We start from the raw sequence: 17336 nt of genomic DNA, 5'->3' as shown, positions 1-17336 counted from the left end.
CCTGCCGCCACGGTCGCCGAGCCTCAGCCTGCTGCGGCTCGGGAGGAGGCCTTCGCCGTATCAAGTCCGGGGGAGTGGAGAACAGGAGGTCGTTCGCCCACACGTTCATCCCGCAAGCTGGAGCAACCGAAACCTACGACGTCCCTCGTCGTCTGCTACAACTGCGGCCTTCGGGGTCACGTCGCGTCCGGGTGCCGGGCTCCGCGTCAGCGCGCCACGGGACCACGTCCGGACGACGACCAGGGCCGAAAGTCGTCCCAGCTAAACCCGGCAAGTCGCGGCACCTCACACGCTTGGTCCACACATACGGCACACTCGGGTCGCCGCTTCGCGGTGGGGGGACCGCGTATGGGTACCGGGGATTCGGTTCGGTGAGGGGGGTTCGTACACGGCCCGAAAGCAGTCGAATGGTCCGAATTGGCCCACAGGATGGTGGCTGCGTCGGCCGGGTCGTCCGTGGTAACGGGGTTTATTGACGGGGTTGAGGTCCGGGTGCTTGTGGACACGGGTGCGTCAGCCACTATCATTTCGGACCTTATTTATAACATCCTTCCCGTCCAATGTCGACCCCTTTTGCCGGTGGACGTACCATTTTACGCGGCAAACGGGGGATCCTTGGGGTTCATCGGCCAGATTCGGGCGACTATTTCTATTGGCGATATCAAATTGGCGGGTCCTATTTTTGTATCATCATCGCTGGCAGTTCCTTGTTTACTAGGTACTGACTTTCTGGCTAAAATGCCCATCAAAATTCTCATAGATCACAGGCCTGCATTGAGCTTCCATCGGGACGACGGGTTGCATTTTTGACGAGTCCTACTAAAATACGCACGGTTTGTGCAACGGTGCAGGCGCTGGCAACTCAGACTGTACGGGTACCCCCGGGATCGCAAATGTTGGTACCCCTTCGATTGAGGAAACCCCTCGGGGTGGATGCGGGGGGACAGGGAGTTCTGTTGGGGCCGTTTAACAGAGCTGTTGGGGGCCTCGGCTTAGCGGTGGCTCAGACCATGGTGCGGGCGGGCAGTGAGCCGTTCGTTATGGTCCTGAATACGGGGTCGCGGCCAGCCGTAATTACACAGGGAACAGTGCTGGCTCACGCGGCGCCGCTACCCGTCGAGGAACAGCTCGTTGCTCACGCGGATTCGAGGGTCGATACGCATCCTCAAATTGAGGAGGGGACAGAGTGGTTGGACTCGTTGTGTGCTGGATCTAGTCACTTGTCTAGTGTACAGTTGGGTGCGTTGAGGGGCTTGCTTCTCGAATTCGCTGACGTGTTTAGCAGACACAAGTATGATATTGGCTGCACAGACCTGTTGCGCCACCACATAGCGATGGGGGACGCGGCCCCTATTCGACAGAATCCCTTCCGGCTCAGCCCAGCCGAGAAGGAGCATGTGCAGTCGGCGGTTAATGACATGTTGGCGGCCGACATCATTTTGCCCTCTTCCAGTCCGTGGGGTGCTCCCATCGTCCTTGTTAAAAAACAGGACGGGTCTTTGCGGTTCTGTGTCGATTTCCGCCGCCTAAACAAAGTCTCAATGGCCGACGCGTATCCGCTCCCTAGGATGGATGAGTCGCTGGATGCCTTGGAGGGAGCACAGTTTTTTTCGACGCTTGATCTGCTTTCGGGATTTTGGCAATTGCCCCTCGATGACGAATCGAAACCAAAAACCGCTTTCCGGACACCGGGAGGCCTATTTGAATTCAACCGATTGCCCATGGGCTTACATTCCGCTCCCGCCACGTTCCAGAGGCTCATGGAATTGGTTTTGTCAGGACTCCAATGGGACACCTGTTTGATTTACCTCGATGATATCATCGTTTTCAGCCGGACTTTTGAGGAGCACCTCCAGCGACTGAGAGCGGTGTTCCTCAGGATGCGTTCCGCTAAACTTAAATTTAAACCGGCAAAATGTTACCTGCTTCGGGAATCGGTCAGGTACTTGGGCCATATCGTTAGCCGTTCAGGGATCTCGACAGACCCTGCTAAGACGCACTGCGTCAGCTCATGGCCAACGCCGACCTCGGTCACTGAAGTCCGCAGCTTCATAGGATTCGCCTCCTACTACCGTCGTTTTGTCAAACAATTTGCCACCATAGCCAGGCCCCTGCACGCTCTGATGGCTAAGGGTGTGAGGTTTCACTGGGGGCCGGAAGAGGAGGCTGCGTTCTGCTCCCTTCGTGACGCCTTGGTGCGGGCTCCCCCCTTGTGTTACCCCGATTTCACGCAACCGTTTCTGCTCGACACGGATGCCAGTAACACGGGTATCGGGGGAGTGCTCTCACAGGTGGTCGGGGGGGTCGAACGGCTGGTCGCCTACGGTAGCAGAGTTCTGTCACCTGCGGAACAAAGCTACTGCGTAACGCGTCGTGAATTGCTGGCGATTGTTTTTTTTATACAGCAGTTCAGGCCGTATCTTTACGGCCGTCCTTTTGTGGTTCATACGGACCATGCGGCTCTCCAATACGCTATGCGGGTGGCACAACCCTCCGGCCAATTGTCCCGATGGTTGGAGGTCCTTCAGGACTACCAATTCACGACGATTTACTGTAAGGGATTGCGCCACTCGAATGCGGATGCCTTGTCGCGATTGCCGCTGCGCACGGAATGTGCATGTCTGCTGGGATCGGCGCAGTGTAAACCCCCTGTCGCCGACCCCGCGGAAGTTTTGCTCGCAGCCACTGACACTACGGGGGTCGACGCTCCTACGGGGACGGACTCGTTACTAGCGTTGCCTCTCATCGAGTGGGGCCGTCTCCAAATGGCTGACAGCTCCCTACTCACGCTACGTCGGAAGGTTGATGCTCCCGGAGGGGGGGAAACGCGGGTCGGTTCCTGGGTGTGCAGACAGGGCCTCTTGATGAAGTGGGACAACATGTCTCGGCGTCATGCGCTCGTTGTGCCATTTGCTATGCGGGGGAGGGTCGTTCTGGCTGCTCATGAACGACTCATGCATCTGGGTTTTCACAAAACGCTTGCCCTAATCCAGCGAGACTATTATTGGCCGGGGATGGGCAACGACGTGGCGAACATCCTTAAGGGATGTGTAGGGTGCGCCCAAAGAAAACCACCACCGATAGCGGCTAATCCACCGCTGCAATCCATTCAGGTTTCACGCACAAACGAACTGGTTGCGCTCGACATCTTGGGGCCTTTTCCCGCTACACCTAGGGGTAATAAGTACCTGCTGGTTGGCGTAGAGTACTTCACCCGTTGGCCCATGGCATGGCCACTCGCCAACCAGTCGGCTGCGGCAGTGGCGGACGCCTTTGTCCAGGGCTATGTTCTGGACAAGGGCGCCCCCGAACGCTTGCTGACGGACCAAGGGAAACATTTTTCGAGTGTTTTGTTGCGCGAGGTGTGCGACCTGTTGGGTACAAAGAAAGTGCGTACCTCCCCGTACCACCCGCAGACTGACGGAATGGTTGAACGTCTGAACAGGACCATTACTTCTATGCTGTGCCAACAGGTCTGCAACGATCAGGTTGATTGGGACTTACAGGTACCTGGGGTACTTGCGGCCTATCGAATGGCCCCTCATGCGGCGACGGAGTTTTCCCCATTTTTTCTCATGTATGGGCGGGAGGCCGATCTGGCCATGGACGTCCAACCTGGGATTTCCCAGCCACGCGAAAAGTCTAAATTGGCAGACCACATCAAATTTAATATCGCCAAACTGGCTGAAGCGCGAGAGGCTGCGAGATTGAATTCGCGGTCTCGGCAGATCGCGAACGAAAGGTTGCATGAACGAAGGGTGCATATGCACGATTGGAAACCAGGCGATAAGGCCTGGCTGCATTGTCCACATACACCGTTGGCTACGTCCCCTAAATTGTTGAGGCCATGGAGGGGACCGGTGGAAATTGTGCGTGTTGCACGACCCCAGAGTATACAGATTAAATGGGAAAACGCCGTTGGTACGTGCACCCCTCCCGACTGAAACCCTTCGCGGCACCGCGTGACCCCACTTTGTGCCGTGGCGACCGAGCGTGTGATGTGGCCGTCGACTCGGGGAGGGATGTGTCGCAGGCTGATCCTCACGTGTCTCCGCCTGACCCACCCCCAAGTGTCTCGGACCTGACGGCTGTTGACCGTCGGGAACCGGAACCCCGCGGCACGCGCGGATCTCCGATGCCTGGCCCGTGCCTTCCTGGACTGCCGGCACCACCGGACGGTCAACCGCGTCGGGTGCCGTACGACGGACCGGCAAGGCGGACTCGTGCTAGGACACAACACTTTTCATGAAGAAAAAAAAAAAAAAAAAATTCAAACCCGAGCTCGCCGCCGCGTTCCCCCTCTGCCGGGGTAATGTCCCGTTCAAGGGGCGCTCGGAAAGAATGGGACGCTGCACGAGTCGGAAATTTTTTTTTCTTGCATACACATTTATTGTTGTCACTCGCCGGATTGTACATATTGTTCTTGTTGTGTTGTTGCGATTGTTGTTGTGTTACGGGGCACACATGGGGGGGGGGGGAGTAATAAATTTTTATAGCAGCCGGGTCGGCTGCGAGCTATGTGGTAGGGGGTGATGTAGTGGTGGTGTTGACGTGCGCCGACAGTGATGGATTACGGGGCGGCGCGGGGTGCGGGGTTGGGCACGCATGTGGGCGTGGTGTGGACGCGCGCGCCGGGAGGGAGTGAGTACGGGGCGGCGCGGCGTAGGGGATTGTGCGCGCTGACACGAGGTGAGAAAAGGGGATCGTGGGCAGCGCGCAGTGATTGGTCAAAAGGGATGGGTGCTCTCAGCGACGTCCGCAGGATGGGCATAGAAGAGGACGCGCGGGAGCACTCGTGGTTGTTGTTAACCAGTTGAAGATTGAAGACGGAGTTGAAGAAGTAGTGCCCTGAGACCCCTAGTCCCGCTGTCCTTGTCGGGACCGGGGCCCTGTGTGGCTCGGAGGCGAGACTGTGGGACCCGTGGTCCGACGCCCATGTGGGTCGGGACTGTGGGACCCAGAGTCGAGACGGACATCCCGGCTGGGGGTGTTCCGAGAGGCTACGGGGCGTAAGAGCCCGTGTTGGTGTAGCCTGGAGAACCGTGTGGGTTAGGCTGGTGTTAGCCACCCGTGTAACCAAGTGGGTGTTGGTCACCCGAGTAACTATAGCTGGTGTTAGTCACCCGTGTAACTATAGTTGGTGAAATAAAAGAGTGTGCTACCCGTGAAGTCGTCTCCCGCCGAGTTACTACATTACACATGCACTCGTCGATTGCCATTCGTGTACCCTCGTACTTTACACAAAGGACTGTTGGAGCAAGTGCTGGCAGCGAGGAGCACCTATGAAGGCCGGTACAACACATCAGGGGGTGGGTGGCCAGCATCACACCCGACCGCCTTTGTCTCCCGAGTAGTGATGTTTATACACGGCACCAGGTACTCATTTGAGGCTGAATCGAGGTCCAGGAACAGTTCAGTTAATCGTCACTGGTGGTGTTGCCCATGAGCGGGAATCGAACCCGGGTGGCCAGGTTCATTGCGCAGTGTAGCGCTAACCGCTACACCACCGCTCCCCACACACACGCGCCCTCTCCCAGCCCTCCCCTACCAAGCGCCCCTCTCCCCTTCCCTCTGACCCCACACGTTTCCGTGCCACACCGATTCATATAATCAGCAACCGGCCACCACTGCCAACACAGCAACACAAAGAGCAATGCCAAACACAACCATTTACAGCCGTTCATCAAACCACTTATGGATGAAGGCCTCCTCAAGCTCTGTCAGATACGGGGATTGTTTGACCATACTGCACAATAATAATAATGTATAATATTTTAACATTCATACGTCGTTGATAAAACGTCTCAGCCGCTCAAAGCGCCTTACATCAACATCTCAAACATTCAAAGGGGCACGTCCAGTGGCAGCCGCCCCCTGCGTGGAACGAGGGTGACTCACCGTTGTCGCCTCTCAAGTGGGCGCTAGTGAAGGACCTCGAATTGGATATCGCGAGCCACTGACATGAGCCGGGATTCGCCATGAGGGGGTCGGGGGGACTCCTCGGTTGAGGACGCAAGGAGAGGGCCCCAGGCAGAATTCAATTGCCTGCCACCCACAACTGCGCCGTGCCGTCGCAGCAACACCACGCGGACCAGCGGGGCAAGAAGGGCGCGATGTTCGCCTTGCATTGCAAACTGTGACATTTTAGTTTGGCCTACAGAAGTGGGGGGTTGGGAAGAGGAGATTTAGACGGGGGGGGGGGCTGTGAGGGATTAAAGCTCGGAGCAGCCCCGATTAACAACTCCCAGCTCTGCTTTGCATTTCGAGCACACGGACGAGATGCGGCGTTGCCCGGCAACGGAATACACCGGCGCTACGCGAGCAAGCTGGTCTCTAGGCAACAACTACAGCCCAGACCCCCCACTAACACCCCCCCACTAACACCCCCCCACCCGTCCCGCTCACCCCCCACTAACACACCCTCACCCGTCTGCTCACCCCCTGCACCCTCATCAGCGACCCCCCCCCCCCCTTAGCACCCGCGTGTGTCCACCTCCGCACATGTTCAATCGCATCGGGGCCTCGCTGCGTAGCCCGTGCAGTGTTCTGGGGTTGTTGATAGCGAACGCGCACAGATGGCTCGGGCCTCCCATATGCGGGCGGTCTAATCTGAGTACGTTGTTGTGGCGGTGGTGGTGGCGGTGGTGGTGGCGGTGGGTGTGTGAACGGCAGACAGAAGTGGCAGAGGATTGTGTCGAGCCCAGTGACCTGCGTTTAATTCCCTCACGGTGCAACAAAAACACCAGTGGCCAACATTTCCCTCAGCCAACACTGCCGCTGTGTCATCTCCAGCTTTCATATGTGACCACAAATACACAAACACACCAAAATAAAACACGCGTCGTACGTACGGCGACACGCACAATACTTATTGATCACCCACGCGGGCGCCTGTCCCGAGTCTACACCACAAATCATTACTGCGGCACTGCGGTCTGTGTTTTGTATTCTCGCTCGCTCTCTGCCATGTTTCCCCGTGATATTCAAAGTGATCCCTCCTCTCGCCCAGCCTTGGTGCTGTGTTGCTGCTGCTTGAGTGGGAATACACGGGGAGACATGGGGGGGGGAGGGGGGAGACACGGGGAGCCTCCTTCTCAACGAGATTCCCCGGGATTTATAGATTTATAGATGTTTGCCTTTCACGAGGAAGCGATTGATGGCGTTCTCACAAATCACGTTAAAATTAATCTTTCGTTAAGTTTAAATGCCCGGACAATGATAGAACGCTCACATTTTATGACATGGCCCTACTGTGCATGTAGAATTTAGAGCGAGCTGTGTCTCTCCCAAGTAAATTCCGGCCAGAAATCGTCAGTGGTTGGTGCAGTAGCTTGCACACACACACACACAGACCCGAGAGTTATCCGTGGGTAAGAACAGCAGTGGCAATTGCTATCTCAACTTTGTCTGGGCTTCCTCAAGGTCATCTTAGCCTAAAGAGTAAATGCTTGGTATGTTGATGGTGATGCGCGAAGGGTAGCTGAGTGGGCAAGATGCCTCCCTAAACACCCACTTCTGTGTCATTTTAGCCTCAAGAGAGTCAAAGGTCAATGGGATTTCCTCCTCACAGGAGCATTGAGGCATTCGTGATGATCTTTTGGTTACACTCGTGAGCCAGTGGTGGAAATCCCACCTTCCTATGGCAGAGGTAAATCTATTCATTGGAGAACCACCGTTAACTTCCTCCCACAAAAAGTGGCACGGGCGTCCTCGATATACGTTTGGGTTTCACTCTTGATCATCTGAAACGTTAAGTGAAAACTCGCATATCGATCTGAAACGTTAAGTGAAAACTCGCATATCGAAACGTATTTTCCCGTAAAGTCCTATTATATAATTTCGGATGCATTCCTCAAAATATATATTATCTGACCCAAATCTATTAAAACAACACTTTCAACACAACTGAGATATATTTGCATGCTTACATATGGAGAATAACTAGACAGGTCATTAAAAACAAGTAAATGCACACTGCGATTTATTCACCGTAACTGCTGTTGGCCAAACATGCCCAATGCTGAAAAATTAAACCTTGCAAATGACCCAATTGGGATCGCACAGCGGCAACGTCGCTCCCCTACTGAGCCCTGTGCAATTGGATCATCGTGCGTGCGCGTCACAGACGACACACGCGAGGGAGCCCTTCCCTGTCGGTCTGTCTGTCTGTGGGTCTCTCTCTCTGTGTTTCACGCTTCTGCTTGCTGCTGTCCTCGCATTGATCCCAAGTGGCCGGCAATTTTTCCCCTCATATTTATTCGATAAAATAATAATACATATGAATAATATATAAAATAAATAAATTACATAATATATAATCTATTGGTCATATATTACAAATGCATGTGTTACAATGTAATGTACAAGCTTTACTACCCGGCTTCGCCCGAGACTTGGATTCTTGTCTTTGATTAATACACGGCCTACGCGGAGGGTGGGGGGGATGTGTGACGTTGCAGGCACACTACGTAACGCTGCAGCATGCGGGTGACATGACAGATGTGACGTCACCGCTCACTTTCGTGCAAAACATATCCATTATTGCGCCCCCCCCCTCCCCAAAATACAAAAGTCTATTTTATACCTTTTTGCATTGTGTACAGTCTTGAAACTACTCATATGCCAAATTTCAAGTTTGTTGCATGTCGGGAGGTATGCTAAATATTTTTAACAGGCACACATTCACAAATTTCCCTTTTATATATATGTAGTGCTGTGCTTTTACACGCACAACTTCTTGCTTTTCTGTCGTCACTTTTTTTCCACTAACGAAGCACATTCCAGCCACATTCCTCCGGCGCATTCTCCGCTCGTTCGCCGCGCTCCGCCGGTCTCGCTCGCTCCGCTCCACTGTCTCTCCCAACTCTACCTCTCCGCTTCTCAGTCACAGTCTCGCCGCTCTCTCGCGGTCTCTCCGTCTCACTCTCGCCGCTCTCTCGCGGTCTCTCCGTCTCACTCTCGCCGCTCGCTCGCGGCTTCTCCGTCACGCTCCAGCCGCTCTCTCACGGCTTCGCCGTCTCACTCTCCTCTAGCCGCTACCCGATACTTCTTCCTTCACTCCACTGCTACCCTATACTTTATGTTACGCCACTGCTACCCTATACTTCTCGTTACTCCACTGCTACCCTATACTTCTCGTTACTCCACTGCTACTCTAGACTTCTTCTCTTCAGCTCCGACCTTCTGCATTCGCTCCCAGGCACGACTCCGCTCCAACTCTCCGCAACTCTCAAACTCCCTTCTTTTTATCCCCGTCCTTATTAATTCCTAATTAATTGGTTGGCGTCCCCCCGACGCCCCTCGCCCCCAGCCCCCGCTGCCACCTGCCTCTTTTCCCAAACTTAGAGGCGCCATCTCTCGCACAACAACAACAACCAGCCAATCACGGCCTCACATCCTTAATTGCCCAACTGCCCATCTCCGACTCACCCCTCAGCCCCTGACGACAGCTGCGTGCCCCAATATGCCCCCACTGTACCCCACACGCACGTGTGTGCAATTTCCCCCCTTGGCGCGTATTAAACCACTACACCACCCACCCCCCCCCCCCCCGTGAAAAAGAATTAGCCGTCCCAGGCTAAGCTCGACCAACGTAACACGCGGCAAGCACACGACAAAACCCCACATAAAATTACAAGATTCCCCCCTTACCGACGTATTCAGTCCAACTACGGCGCACGAAATTTCAAAGAAAAGTCTTTCCCCGAGAGCGGGTTCCCGCCGCCGGTCCATCACCCCGGCCTGGGTGAACAGGGGACAAGGGCTGGGAGCACCCCCTCGTTGGCACGGGGCAGTGTTCTGCCCCTGATGCGTGCCTGCCCTCATAACAGCGGTCCTCCACTGGCGCGACCGCATTCCGCTCCCATGCATCTCGGGGCAGCACACGAGATTGCGGCCGGCCAGAGAGCCTGCCAGAAAGCCTCTCCGGAGTCAAAAGCGACGGTCCTGTTGACCCCGGAACGGGGTAATCCGTGGTTGTAGTTGCCCGGCGCCCTTGGAAAAGCGCCTCTCCGTCTCCAGCAGTCCCGGGCGAAGTGTCCTCGACGCCCGCACTCGTAGCACGTCCGCGGGGCGCCACCCCCGTACATCTCGGGGCGGCGGGGCAGGCTCTCGAGCGGCAATCTGGCCGCTGCTGCAAGCGACCCCGGCTCCTCCAACTCCGACGGGTGTATAAAAGCCGGACCCTTGAACGGGTTCGGCAGTCGTCCCGAAGCCGAAGACTGAAGACGGGGCTTAGAGTAGGACCCTGGGACCCCCAGACCCGCTGTCCTTCTAAGAGCCGGGGCTGAGTGGGACAGTGGTCGGACCCTGGGCACCCCCAGACCCGACGTCCTTGTAAGGGCCCGGACTGAGTGGGCCAGTGGCCGGGACCCGAGGACCTTGGCTGAGTCGGGTCAGAATAACCTCCCTTAGGGCCCCTAGCCGGAGGGCTGAGAGTTAGTGTGGTCCAGTGTTAGGCTGCACGATAGCCCAGAGGCCATACCTCCCCAGGTAGCGGGTGTAAAGGGCCGTTATCCCTTTGTGTTAGGGACCTTGTATTGAGTTATTTGTTAAATAAAAGTGTTGCCTCAAGTGCCGGCTCTCCCTCATCTTTGGGCTTCCTACATTTATATTATACATATTAATGAGGCAAAAATAAACTTCATCATTTACATATAAAATAGAATAATTGAATATAAAACACCGAACAAATAAATTTACTTTATTATTAAGAGTAATATTATTACATTAGAAACGGAGTGATAATCCTGGAATGTCATTGAGTTCCATTGGCAATTTAGTTGAACTCACGCACTGCTTGTTGCACAACAGAAAGTTTAAGCAATATAGAAGATGCACGTAGCTGTGCTACCACTCAGCACGTTAAGCCATGTTCTATCCACCGCTTGATGAAGGCCGTCCAATGCCATCACCATTTCTTACAACTCATGGCCAGTGTTGCCTCTTGACCATAGCCCCCTCAAGTCCAATTACATTTCCTGAAGTCAATGTCATGCCTCTGATGTGTCTTTGTTCCACGATTCCTGTCTTACGCATTGTCTTAGGATCCATTCCAAGCCAGAGTCTAGGAACTGGATATGGCAACGCTGCGAATGGAGATGGTACAAACGAAATGGGCACTCCTCATGGATTAAACACCGGCACGTCGTGGAATGTCACCTGCCTTCTCTGTGCAAAGTTCCATTGACTTCTTTGCACTTAATATACATTTCAGGTCCGCAAATACGTGCATTATTCATTTTGCTCATGTCTTTATCCTCACTACTGTTCCTATAATTCTGCCTTACCCTCTGCCCACTTGGGAACATTCTGCCAAGTGGAAATCAGCAAAGGTGAGAATCTGCCTTCGACATGAAGAGCTTTACCCATTGATTCCTCCACCCATGTTGGGGGCTCGGTCTACTACACTGTCTTCAACCACCACCACCACACTATGTTCAACCACCACCAAACTGTGTTCAACCACCTCCACACTGTGTTCAACCACCTCCACACTGTGTTCAACCACCTCCACCACACTGTGTTCAACCACCTCCACCCCACTGTGTTCAACCACCTCCACCACACTGTGTTCAACCACCTCCACCACACTGTGTTCAACCACTACCACCACACTGTGTTCAACCACCACCACCACACTGTGTTCAACCACATCCACCACACTGTGTTCAACCACTACCACCACACTGTGTTCAACCATCACCACGCTGTGTTCAACCACTACCACCACCACACCGTGTTCAACCACTACCACCACACTGTATTCAACCACCAGCACACTGATCAACCATCACCACCACACTGTGTTCAACCACTACCACGCTGTGATCAACCATCACCACACTGTGTTCAACCACCACACTGTGATCAACCACCACTAGACTGTTCAATCACCACCACCACACTGTGCTCAACCACCACCACACTGTGATTAACCACCACACTGTGATCAACCACCACTAGACTGTTCAACCACCACCACCACCACCACCACCACCACCACCACACTGTGATCAACCACCATCACACTGTGATCAACCACCACCACCACACTGTGATCAACCACCACCACACTGTAGGTCAAACAGAACGATCTGCTTTTTCCCTTGCACTGCTCTATTTTGAAATCCCTCTCTTCGTCTCTTGTCATCTTGCTCCATAAGAAAAGTGTTCACCTTCTCTATTCACACCTTTGATGGCACTGTTTGTGTCCCTGCTTGTTCACATGCTGGGCCTATGGGACCATTGCTCAGCAACTGCATAAAAAGAGTCAACCTGATTGAGGCCCACCTTCTATAAATGGCGACATGCAATTTCTATTAGCGTTCTGATTTGACCTCACACCCTGCCGGGACATTGCACAGCGCCAGCATTTAACATCGCGCGCAAACCAGAAGCTTGCTGCGGTCAGACTTCTGTGGTGTGCGATGTGTAGCGAGTTGTGCATCTGCTGCTGCGGTGTGTAGCGAGTTGTACATCGTCTGCTGCGGTTTGCAATGTATAGCGAGTTGTGCATCGACTGCTGCAGGAGGGTGACGTCTCAATTTGTGTGCTCGCGATGTGGCCGCCAAAGCAGCCGCCAAAGCAACCGCCGGTGGCCGCCCCGAGGTGACCGTGTGGCTTTAATTCCGTCTCCTGGATACTCTGCGAATGAAACCCCCCAGAAAAACATGTCTGTCCACTTTCAAGCCGTCTACTGCAAGTGGCCCCTTTTTCGATTTAAAGCTTTCGTGACTGCAGGGATTCATCTTCTTGGTTCTTTCGGTAAAGTCACGTAGAAGGGAAGTAATAACATAATAAAAATAAAACATAATAAAATAATTATCACGACGTTTCGGCCACAACGCAAGCAGCCATCCTCAGGTGAAAACCAGGTCTGTCGAGGCGACAGCGTCTGAATGAAACAGCACACGTGCTTGGAGCATATATATTAATGGGAAATGCAGGTATGTGATTAGTACTACTTATGCCCGTGCATTATGCAAGATTAGCAGCATCAAAGGAAGGGGATATGGGAAATGCAGGTATGTGATTAGTACTACTTATGCCCGTGCATTATGCAGGATTAGCAGCATTAAAGAAAGGGGATATGGGAAATGCAGGTAAGTGATTAGTACTACTTATGCCCGTGCATTATGCAGGATTAGCAGCATCAAAGGGAGGGGATAGGGGTAGCATTAATAAAGGGAAGAAGTGTTAATAGTATGTAGCTGCAGTAACTAAAACCACCACGTAAACAACTAAAGTATAAACTACATAGTATCATCAGTATACTAAATATACTCTACAATAAGTTGAGTTACTAACAGTAAGTAATACATTGCAATTCTACGTCGTAAAAAAATATAATATGCTTCCATCTAAACTTTATTCTCTTACATCACACGAGTCTACACCATACTATATACTGCCATAGACAAACCCAACATTAAATTATATACTGTATTGCTATAAACCACCCTATACCTAATACATTGTAATATTACACTATGTATTATTCTACCCACCCTAATGTATATCACACTGCTGTAAATTCACTATACAATTACGATACTATATATTACTTTGTACATTGTATTAAGCATATACATTTTTTATACTATTTGTTATTATACACTGTACCATTGGCCGTCGTGTGAAAGATACTAAGAGGAAGCAACGAAATATGTCAATGGGAGAGTAGTGTGAGGAAACTTGCAGCGGAGCAAAGAATCCATTCCCTGCGGAGAATACAATGCCAGTGAGTGGAACGCGGTCTGAAAGTCACCGTTAACGTGAACACAATCAGTTAAGATCCGAAATGGTTTATTACGTCCTTCCAATGATTGCTAAGCCAGAATCCATCTTCTCGGTTGAAATTGTCTCTGTGTTTGTATATGTGGATCGCCTCATGAACGAATCTCTCATGGTAGCCAGATGGCTTGCAGAGAACCTCTGTCTTGGAGAAGTCAATATCATGTGAGCCCACTGAATTGTAACAGTGATCTGCCACGGCTGAGGTGTTTGTCCTACCGTGTTTCAAGTCTGCTTTATGTTCACGGATGCGGTCCGAGACATGTCGTTTGGTTTCTCCAATATAACTGCTACCACAGAGGCAACTTAGTTTGTAGATGCCAGGGTACTGTATGCCTGGAACCACATCTTTTACAGATGGGACCAGATCACGGATTTTATGTACGGTCTTGAATCGGACCTGGATCTTGTGTTTTATCAGGATTTTGGAGATCTTTTTTGTGACCCCAGCAATGTAGGGTAAGGTGATGGTCTTGAAAGGCTCCTCAACAGGATCCTTCTTGATGGTTGGAGTGATGGCTTTGCGGATTGTGTAGTCGGAGTAACCATTAGCCTTAAGAGCTTGGCGTACGTGTTTGAGTTCACTGGCAATGTGTTCCTGGTCGGATATGCATTGGGCTCTATGGTATAGAGTCTTGATGAGGGAATTCTTCTGGGATGGATGGTGGTGGGAATCCGGTTTTAGGGAAGCATCCGTATGGGTGGCTTTCCTGTAGACAGAGTGGCTCATTGAACCATCAGGTCTCCTTTTAATTAGGACATCCAAAAAGGGTAGCTTGCCATCTTTTTTGACTTCCATGGTGAATCTGATGGCTGGGTGTATGTAATTGATGTGGTCGAGAAATTAGTCTAGAGCAGGCCGGCCATGTGGCCAGATGACAAAAGTGTCATCTACGTACCTCTTCCATAAGGGCGGGCGTAGAGTGGCAGTCTGGATGGCATCAGTCTCAAATTTCTCCATGAAAATGTTGGCTACAACCGGAGATAAGGGGGAGCCCATTGGGGTGCCCTCAGTTTGCTTGTAGAAAGTTCCATTCCAGGTGAAGTATGTATTGGTTAAGCAGTGTCTCACCAGGGGGGTACCCCAGTATTCAGTCCTTGGTGAACCAAGTCTTCAATGGTTGCGATGGTGTCAGGTACAGGAACTTTGGTGAATAAGGAAACCACATCAAAACTGACAAGCAGGTCGTCTGGGGACAGGGAAGTCCCCTTGATTGTCGATACCAGGTCAGTAGAGTTTAGTACCGCAGAGGTGGTTTTTCCAGTGAAAAGCCGAAGGATTTCAGACAAAAAACTAGCCAGTTTGTAGGTGGGGGAGTTGATAGTAGAGACAATGGGACGAAGAGGTGTATCTTCTTTATGTATCTTTAGCAAGCCGTATAATCTTGCTGGCCTGGCTGCAGAAGGTTTCAACGAGAACTGTTTGGTCTGATCAATTAATGCAGTTAAATCAGAAATGATTTTGTTGGTTTTAGAGACGAGGCTGTTGGTGGGGTCTCTTTTTATTTTTGTATAGCTGCCATCATTTAGTAGTTCTTGAATTTTGTTGTTGTATTCTATTTTGTCCATGATGACAGTGGCATTACCTTTGTCGGCTGAGAGGATGACAATGTCTTCCCTCTTTTTTAATTGAGCTAATTCAAAACGCTCATCTTTGCTGATGTTGCTAGCAGGCATCTTAGCGTTTTTGAGGGTTGCAGAAATTTCAGATCTTGCTACGTCTGCAGCGATGTGACTCAAGCCCTTGAGAGCTACATCTACTCGGGCAATTATATCATTAACTGGTATGTGTCTAGGTGTGACTGCAAAGTTTAGTCCTTTAGCTAAAACGGATTTCAGACCTTCAGAAATAGAACTGTTACTGCGATTAATTACGACTTTGTTAACGTCTAGCTTTTCAATGTGTGGGTCCGGTCTCTTGTTTGAGAGGCGGTTGAATTTGGAAATCAAGTTGTCCTTACATTTGGTTGACATAGCGGCAGCTGAAGAGGCAGTCATTTTGTCTACATGTTCCCAATCTGATGTGAACATTGTTGCACTCAAAGATAAGTGTGATTTGTAGAGTGTCTTGTCTAACTGATCTAGATCGGTGCACGTAAGTCTGATTTTCTATGAGATAAGAGCTAAGCTAGTTCTAGACAGAATTTGAATTCCATCTGGCTACCATGAGAGATTCGTTCATGAGGCGATCCACATATACAAACACAGAGATAATTTCAACCGAGAAGATGGATTCTGGCTTAGCAATCATTGGAAGGACGTAATAAACCATTTCAGATCTTAACTGATTGTGTTCACGTTTACGGTGACTTTCAGACCGCGTTCCACTCACTGGCATTGTATTCTCCGCAGGGAATGGACTCTTTGCTCCGCTGCAAGTTTCCTCTCATTACTCTCCCATTGACATATTTCGTTGCTTCCTCTTAGTATCTTTCACGCGACGGTCAATGGTACAGTGTATAATAAAAAATAGTATAACAATTTATATGCTTAATACAATGTACGAAGTAATATATAGTATCGTAATTGTATAGTGAATTTACAGCAGTGTGATATACATTAGGGTGGGTAGAATAATCCATAGTGTAATATTACAATGTATAAGGTTTATAGCAATACAATGTTGGGTTTGTCTATGGCAGTATATAGTACGGTGTAGACTCGTGTGATGTAAGAGAATAAAGTTTATATTGAAGCATATTATATTTTTTACGAGGTAGAATTGCAATGTATTACTTACTGTTAGTAACTCAGCTTATTGTAGAGTATATTTAGTATGCTGATGATACTATGTAGTTTATACTTTAGTTGTTTACGTGGTGGTTTTAGTTACTGCAGCTACATACTATTAACACTTCTTCCCTTTATTAATGCTACCCATATCCCCTCCCTTTGATGCTGCTAATCCTGCGTAATGCACGGGCATAAGTAGTACTAATCACATACCTGCATTTCCCATAAATATGCTAAATTCCTCTTGATATGCAAATTATTTTGTCAAGGCGCCCTTTCCCCCCCTTCCAACCCAGCTTATATATATGCTCCAAGCACGTGTGCTGTTTCATTCAGACGCTGTCGCCTCGACAGACCTGGTTTTCACCTGAGGACGGCTGCTTGCGTTGTGGCCGAAACGTCGTGAGAATTATTTTATTATGTTTTATTTTTATTATTTTATTACTTCCCTTCTACGTGACTTTACCGAAAGAACCAAGAAGATGGCCCCTTTTTGTTAATGGAGCTTTTCTGCCAGAACAAACGCCGGGTGATTGAGATGGCTAAAGGGAAAGCCCAGTTGCCAAATTTGTGGCCCGGTACTCTATCGACAAACCCCGTTTCACATCCCTTCTGTCAATTTCACCTTTTGGACTTGGGCTCATTTCCTGCAAACTCTGGAGTGCTGAGTGTTCTGAAATTGGTGTTGGAGAAAGCATTGTGGTAACATTAGCGAATTACCATTGAGAATATGCCAGACAGAGTACAGATGATTTCCTTTCACCTAAACTAGACATTAAACCCAATATAATGACCTTCCAATTATTAAA

The sequence above is a fragment of the Lampetra planeri genome, chromosome 18 (assembly GCF_965212315.1).
Source record: "Lampetra planeri chromosome 18, kcLamPlan1.2.h2, whole genome shotgun sequence".
Taxonomy (NCBI): Eukaryota; Metazoa; Chordata; class Hyperoartia; order Petromyzontiformes; family Petromyzontidae; genus Lampetra; species Lampetra planeri.
The sequence above is the reverse complement of the archived record's forward strand: the minus strand, read 5'-3'. Positions refer to the sequence as shown.